The 8,407-nt window shown below is 45.1% G+C and overlaps 1 long non-coding RNA gene across 3 annotated transcripts; it reads left to right on the top strand.

The window, feature by feature from the left end:
• The first annotated feature begins 3,488 nt into the window (after positions 1–3,488).
• On the top strand, positions 3,489–6,972 carry LOC113900229. Of its 3 annotated transcripts, XR_003513097.1 has the most exons (3): positions 3,489–3,665; positions 5,121–5,362; positions 5,909–6,972. It is a non-coding gene; the product is annotated as an uncharacterized LOC113900229 (long non-coding RNA). The 3 variants fall into 3 exon arrangements; XR_003513098.1 differs by lacking the exon at positions 5,121–5,362; XR_003513096.1 differs by having other exon boundaries at positions 5,121–6,972.
• The last annotated feature ends 1,435 nt before the right edge of the window (positions 6,973–8,407 follow it).

Raw genomic sequence — 8,407 nt, 5'->3', positions numbered from 1 at the left:
AATACCAGACCACCTGACCTGCCTCTTGAGAAATCTGTATGCAGGTCAGGAAGCAACAGTTAGAACTGGACATGGAACAACAGACTGGTTCCAAATAGGAAAAGGAGTACGTCAAGGCTGTATATCGTCACCTTGCCTATTTAACTTATATGCAGAGTACATCATGAGAAACGCTGGACTGGAAGAAACACAAGCTGGAATCAAGATTGCCAGGAGAAATATCAATAACCTCAGATATGCAGATGACACCACTCTTATGGCAGAAAGTGAAGAGGAACTCAAAAGCCTCTTGATGAAAGTGAAAGTGGAGAGTGAAAAAGTTGGCTTAAAGCTCAACATTCAGAAAACGAAGATCATGGCATCCAGTCCCACCACTTCATGGGAAATAGATGGGGAAACAGTGGAAACAGTGTCAGACTTTATTTTTCTGGGCTCCAAAATCACTACAGATGGTGACTGCAGCCATGAAATTAAAAGACACTTACTCCTTGGAAGGAAAGTATGACCAGCCTAGATAGCATATTCAAAAGCAGAGACATTACTTTGCCAACAAAGGTCCATCTAGTCAAGGCTATGGTTTTTCCTGTGGTCACATATGGATGTGAGAGTTGGACTGTGAAGAAAGCTGAGTGCCAAAGAATTGATGCTTTTGAAGTGTGGTGTTGGAGAAGACTCTTGAGAGTCCCTTGGACTGCAAGGAGATCCAACCAGTCTATTCTGAAGGAGATCAGCCCTGGGATTTCTTTGGAAGGAATGATGCTAAAGCTGAAACTCCAGTACTTTGTCCACCTCATGCGAAAAGTTGACTCCTTGGAAAAGACTCTGATGCTGGGAGGGATTGAGGGCAGGAGGAGAAGGGGCCGACAGAGGATGAGAGGTCTGGATGGCATGACTGACTCGATGAACGTGATTCTTGGTGAACTCTGGGAGTTGGTGATGGACAGGGAGGCCTGGCGTGCTGCGATTCATGGGGTCACAAAGAGTCGGACACGACTGAGCAACTGAACTGAAAGAAACTAAAGACCTATATATAGAAAACTATAAAACACTGGTGAAAGAAATCAGAGAGGACAATAATACACGGAAAAATATGGATCGGAAGAATCAATATAGTGAAAATGAGTATGCTACCCAAAGCAATCTACAGATTCAATGCAATCCCTATCAAGCTACCAACGGTATTTTTCACAGAGCTAGAACAAATAATTTCACATTTTGTATGGAAATACAAAAAACCTCGAATAGCCAAAGCAATCTTGAGAAAGAAGAATGGAACTGGAGGAATCAACCTGCCTGACTTCAGGTTCTACTACAAAGCCACAGTCATCAAGACAGTATGGTACTGGCACAAAGACAGAAATATAGATCAATGGGACAAAATAGGAAGCCCAGAGATAAATCCACACACCTATGGACACCTTATCTTTGACAAAGGAGGCAAGAATATACAATGGATTAAAGACAATCTCTTTAACAAGTGGTGCTGGGAAAACTGGTCAACTACTTGTAAAAGAATGAAACTAGAACACTTTCTAACACCATACATAAAAATAAACTCAAAATGGATTAAAGATCTAAACATAAGACCAGAAACTATAAAACTCCTAGAGGAGAACATAGGCAAAACACTTTCCGACATACATCACAGCAGGATCCTCTATGACCCACCTCCCAGAATATTGGAAATAAAAGCAAAAATAAACAAATGGGACCTAATTAAACTTAAAAGCTTCTGCACAACAAAGGAAACTATAAGCAAAGTGAAAAGACAGCCTTCAGAATGGGAGAAAATAATAGCAAATGAAGCAACTGACAAACAACTAATCTCAAAAATATACAAGCAACTCCTGCACCTCAATTCCAGAAAAATAAACGACCCAATAAAAAAAATGGGCCAAAGAACGAAACAGACGTTTCTCCAAAGAAGACATACAGATGGCTAACAAACACATGAAAAGATGCTCAATATCACTCATTATCAGAAAAATGAAAATCAAATCCACAATGAGGTACCATTTCACGCCAGTCAGAATGGCTGCGATTCAAAAGTCTACAAGCAATAAATGCTGGAGAGGGTGTAGAGAAAAGGGAACCCTCTTACACTGTTAGTGGAAATGCCAACTAGTACAGCCACTATGGAGAACAATGTGGAGATTCCTTAAAAAACTGGAAATAGAACTGCCTTATGACCCTGAAATCCCACTGCTGGGCATACACACCGAGGAAACCAGAATTGAAAGACACATGTACCCCAATGTTCATCGCAGCATTGTTTATAATAGCCAGGACACGGAAGCAACCTAGATGCCCATCAGCAGACGAATGGATAAGAAAGCTGTGGTACATATACACAATGGAGTATTACTCAGCCATTAATTTGAATTTGAATTCGTTTTGAATCAGTTCTAATGAGGTGGATGAAACTGGAGCCTATTATATAGAGTGAAGTAAGCCAGAAAGAAAAACACCAATATAGTATACTACTGCATATATATGGAATTTAGAAAGATGGTAATGATAACCCTGTAAGCAAGACAGCAAAAGAGACACAGATGTATAGAACAGTCTTTTGGACTCTGTGGGAGAGGGAGAGGGTGGGATGATTTGGGAGAATGGCATTGAAACATGTATAACATCATATATGAAACGAATCACCAGTCCAGGTTTGATGCATGATACTGGATTCTTGGGGCTGGTGCACTGAGACGACACAGAGGGATGGTACAGGGAGGGAGGAGGGGAGGGGGGGTTCAGGATGGGGAACACGTGTATACCTGTGGCAGATTCATGTTGATGTATGGTAAAACCAATACAATGTTGTAAAGTAATTAACCTCCAATTAAAATAAATAAATTTATAAAAAAGTAAATAAAATCCTGTTATATAGCAAAACTTAAAAAAAAAAAAAAAAAAGGAAGGAGGCAGAATGGCAATTTAAGTGTCATTGAGTGGAAATATCAGAAGTACATAGGGTACTGAGAACTTCGTAGACAGAACAAAAAGGAAAAGTAGAAGAAGGTCCAAGAAGGTAAGCAAGATGGGGGAAGTGAATCTAACGCAGCTGTATTGGAGTGCATGATTAAAATTTTAAAGAAGGGATTAGGAGGAGACTATGGGGTGAAGATGAAGCCTAACCGCCTCTACATACTCTTTGAGGTCAAATGGCCCCTGTGGGAGTAGGATGGCCACTGGAGAACACCATGAACTTAAAAGTAGTGGAAGCAGCCTATACAGTAGTCACAGGAGAGCCAGGACACCCGGATCAATATGCATATATTGACTCATGGCTAGGGTTAGCTCAAGACCCTCCTACTTGGACAAGGTTCTGTATCCAGAAGGGAAAGGGAAAAATATTAATGGCACAAAAATTGACTGATGATAAAAAGGGAAATTCTACAGGATTTGGACGGGGATAACCTGACCCCTCCCCCATACTGGATAATGACACGCCTGCCTCCCAGTGCTCCACCAGGACCGGAGGCCGCCTTACTGCCCAATCCAGGGCCAGGTGAAGCTCTTGCAGCAGCCACTGCTCTTCTACCAGCTCTCTCGGAATCTGTAGAGCCGCCGTTTCAGCAGGCTCCAATGCCAGCAATGGAGACCTCTGGTCAATGCCCCCAGATTCCACCTCAGCTGGACCTCCTAGATTGTATCCACCTGTCCCGGTGAGTACTGATGGGAAGGGGGAAGAAAACACAGCAATTAGAGGCTGCACTCCACCAAGGAACAGGGGGAAAGAACCCCACTACAGATGGCCCTCAGAGAGTACAACAGCCTCCAGTTCAGGACGCATGGGGCACTACCATCAGCCCCCTGTAGCCTAGTATTAACAGCCATTTTCCTCTATGGATATATTAAACTGGCAGAGACACGCTCCACCGTACTCGGGGGAGCCACAAGCCATGATTAGGCTAATGGAGACTATTTTTCAAACCCACCGCCCTACATAGGATGACATAATCCAACTACTAGTCTCCCTTTTCAGCACTGAGGAAAGACACAGGATCCCAACTGAGCCAGAAAATGGTTAAGAGAAATGGCCCCTAAGGGTCTGCAAACCAGCAGTGGTGGGCAGAACTAGCCACCGCAGATGAGAGGCCCAACCGGAACTGTAACACAGAGGAAGGGAGGGGCCACCTGGAGAGATATTGGGTGACTATTTTACAAGGTCTCAAGAGGGGGGCCCAAAAAGCCATGAGTATCACAAAACCCTCCGAAGTGATTCAAAGGGAAAGCGAATCACCCTCTGAGTTCTGCGAAAGACTGGGCGGGGCCTATAGACTTTATACACCAATAGACCCAGCCAGAGGCTGCTGGGTCTCAGATGGTGATAAATGCAGCCTTTGTGTCTCTAGCCTACCCTGAAAATGTCAGATGGGGGGCACCAAGTGACCCATGAATTTTTATACATCCCTGAATGCCCAGTACCTTTGTTAGGAAGAGACTTGCTGTCTAAATTGGGGGCACAAGTGACCTTTCCCCGCACGAAAGACCCACTGTTCGAATGGGCTCAACCACCTATTTACTCTTCCTCTCAGTAACCCCTCAAGATGAATGCAGGTTGCACGATCTCCAGGAAGGGAAACCGGACAGGCTAAACAGTCAAGAGAGAGAGTTAACTCAACAATCCCCTGAGGTCTGGGAGGAAGAAAACCCACCCCAGGCTTGAAAAACAAGTCCCACTGGTAATAGAACTCAAACCCAATACAATTATGTCAGCACCCGCCTAAGGCCTGCTAGACCTTGCTAAGCTGTTTACTCTTTACGTGACTGAAAAGGACAAGGTGGCTACGAGAGTGTTGTCCCAGACTATGGGGACATTGGCAGACCAGTGACTCATCTCTAATCAGCTAGACAATGCTGCCACTGGGTGGCTGGGATGCTTACGGGCAGTTGCTGCAGTTGCCTTACTGGTCCAGGAGGCAACCAAGCTGACTTTGGGCCAAGATTTGTTCATAAAAGTCCCGCATGAGGTCAATACTCTCCTGCGAGGGGACCCCCATAAAGGCTGTCAACATGCCGGATTACTCAATACCAGCGACTGTTATGTGAGAACCCCCATGTTACTACTGAGCCTTGTCAGGCCCTGAATCTAGCCACTCTCTTTCTTGCGGGAGAAGGTGGGCCCTCACATGATTGCAAGGAAATATGCCAGCAGCCCTGACTTGAGACCAGCCAATCCCGGACCCAGATTTGGTCCTGTACATCAACGGCACCAGCCTGGTGAAGCAAGGACAATGACTGTCGGGATATGCAGTAGTCACGGAAGAAACTATCGTTGAGGCTAGCTCTCTGCCATCACACTGGTCCGCTCAACAGGCCAAACTATATACTCTAATCCAGGCCCTCCAGCTTTCAAAAGGTAAGAAGACAAACATTTACACAGAATCCAAGTATTCTTTTGCCACACTACAGGGCTCTGTATAAGGAGAGAGGCCTTTGACAGGGAGTGAAAAAGATATTAAGAATAAGGAAGAAATTAAGACCCTATTAGATGCTGCCTGGCAACCAGGAAGGGTTGCAGTCATACACCCCTGAGGACATCAAAAAGAGGATACTCCCTGGGCTCAGGGAACAGACTGGCAGATAAGACCGCTAAACAAGCAGCCGAGGGCTTGGGGGTGACAAGTGAAGCCCCTATTAAAACTCTTATATTGGTGGAGCTACCTGAGCTAACTCTAGACTCTCCAAAATACACTGAAGCCCAAAACCAACTGGCCAAAGCAGAAGGGGCCATCAAGACTGAAAAGGGATGGTGGGAATTGCCAAGTGGCAAATTATTGGTACCAGAAGAGCTGGCACCCACTCGGGTAAGCCAAACACACCAAGCAACCCATCTAGGCCATGATAAACTGGAAGAGCTAATTTGAAAATAGTTTTTGGTTCCCTACCTCTCTTCCCTATGCAGGACAAAATCTCAGAACTGCACTGCCTGCTCACAGGTCAATGCTGCCTCTCCGCACAGACAGAAACCTCCAGGGATTCAGGTGAAAGGCACGCTGCCCTTTGAACACCTGGAAGTGGACTTCACTGAAATGAAACCTCACCGACACTACCATTACCTGCTGGTCATAGTATGTATATTCTCGAGATGGGTAGAAGATTTTCCTACCCGGAATGAAAGAGCATCAAAGGTAGCCTGGTGCCTGCTTAGGGAGATAGTTCCCAGATTTGGATTTCCTACCAGCATTGGATAGGACAATGGCCTGGCTTTTGTAGCTGATTTAGTATAACAAGTAAGCAAAACTTTAAACATCAAGTGGAAATTACATACAGCATATAGGCCCCAGAGTTCTGGGATGGTGGAAGGAACCAACCGGACACTTAAGGAGACACTCTCCAAGTGGCTCTTAGAGACTGTTCCTGGGTGGACTTGTTTCCGACAGCTCTGCTCAGACTCAGGATGACCCCACAGTCCCATGGCCCTTCTCTGTACAAAATTGTGTATGGGAGGCCCCCTCCCGTAATAAAACAGGTGTCAACAAATTTGCCTCAGGTAAGGGGAGATGAGATTTCCAGCAGATGGAAGAACTAGGTAAGGTAATAAATCAGGTAACTAAGTTTGTACAAGAAAGGGTGCCATTCCCCCTTGGGGAACAGATTCACGAATTTGTGCCCAGGGATCAGGTGTGGTCAAGGACTGGAAACATGACTCCTTGGCACCACATTGGAAGGTCCATATACTGTTGTTCTAACCAGCCCTACCGCAGTTAAGGTTGCAGGTGCCACCCCCTGGATCCTCCACATAAGGGTGAAGAGGGCATACCACACAGACTGGAGGACACTGAGAGCACTACACAAAAGGACCGCACTGATCCCTGTGAAACCAAGATCATCCTAAAGAAGAAAAACAGACGAAGCTCTACAATCAACTGCTGCTACAAGGACTTGCTGGTATCATCTTGAGACTAACCATAGTTTCAGTACAAAGAGGGACCTGTGCTATAATTAAAGTTGAATGTTGTGTATATATTCCTGATTTATCAGGCAATATATCGACCACCGTAGATGACACGAAAGGTCAGGTAAAAGCTATCAGGTAAAAGATAATAAGAATATTATCTGATGATAATATTCCTTTTTGGACTTTGGTCCTATCTTGGGTGAAGGGTGATTGGTGGAAAACTATATTTACCACTGTTATAGTTGCCTTGAAGTTCTGCTTTGTGGACCCTTTATTTTACAATGTATTAAGAACTTTGTAACCCAAAGGTTGATGTCTTTCTCCCAAATTGGAGGTTGGAGAGTCAGGGTGCAATATATCCCTATGAATGATGCTCATACTATGAGTTAAGAGCATCAAGAGCAGGGAATGAAGGAGGAAACAGACAGAACAGGCTCCATCTTGAAAGCAGGACTCCATCTTGGGCCGGCCTGTGGACTTTGAGCTATATGCCCAGTATGTATGGAAACGACATACCAACTGGAAAACCAGGCCCCCTGGATGGAAGAGCCCCAGGGCTCGTACCTAGACTCTCTGTTGCCTAAAAGAATACCTTAATCATCTGTGTAACCGAATAGAATCATAAATTCTATTATGCTTATTGGGGTATGACCACAGGCCTATTGATAATTGTCCACTGTTAACTACCTAGGCTTAAGGCATATGAATCAGGGGCTAACTTTGATTGTATCTTTCTTTTCCTTTGTTCAGACTACTTTCAGGGAATTGGGGGAGGTGGGTTTGGGCACGTACACTTAGCGTATATAAGGTTTTCAGAAAAACTGGTCAGGGTCCTTGGCTAAGAGGAGACTTTGCCTTGGGCCCACTGGTGTAACAAACTGCACTCCACTATCTGCATTGTCCTTCTGAGTGAGTTTGTTTCCCAGAACGCGTGGCTACTACACTCTCAATACAGGGAACCCACATTTGATCCCTAGTCAGGGAACTAGATCCCACATGCCACAACTACAACCCGGTGCAAATAAGTAAATGTGTTTAAAATTTTCCTGAAATTCCCTGGTGATGTAGTGGTTAGGATTCCATGCTTCTACTACAGGGGACAAGGGTTTGAACCCTGGTCAGGAAACTAGTTAGTGAACAAGGGTTTGATCCCTGATCAGGGCTTCCCTCATATCTCAGTTGTTAAAGAATCTGCCTGCAAAGCAGGAGACCTTGGTTCGATTCCTGGGTCGGGAAGATCCACTGGAGACTGGATAGGCTACCCACTCCTGTATTCTTGGGCTTTCCTTATGGTTCAGCTGGTAAAGAATCTGCCTGCAATGTGGGAGACCTGGGTTCAATCCCTGGGTTGGGAAGATCCCGTGGAGAAGGGAAAGGCTACCCACTCCAATATTGTGACCTGGAGAATTCCATGGACTATGTAGTTCGTGGGGGTCACAAAGAGTCGGACACGACTGAATGACTTTCACAGGGAACTAAGGTCCCGCATGCCATGTGGCGTGG

The sequence above is a fragment of the Bos indicus x Bos taurus genome, chromosome 10 (assembly GCF_003369695.1).
Source record: "Bos indicus x Bos taurus breed Angus x Brahman F1 hybrid chromosome 10, Bos_hybrid_MaternalHap_v2.0, whole genome shotgun sequence".
Taxonomy (NCBI): domain Eukaryota; kingdom Metazoa; phylum Chordata; class Mammalia; order Artiodactyla; family Bovidae; genus Bos; species Bos indicus x Bos taurus.
Note: the sequence above shows the minus strand (reverse complement) of the source record. Positions and strands in the feature narration are given on the sequence as shown.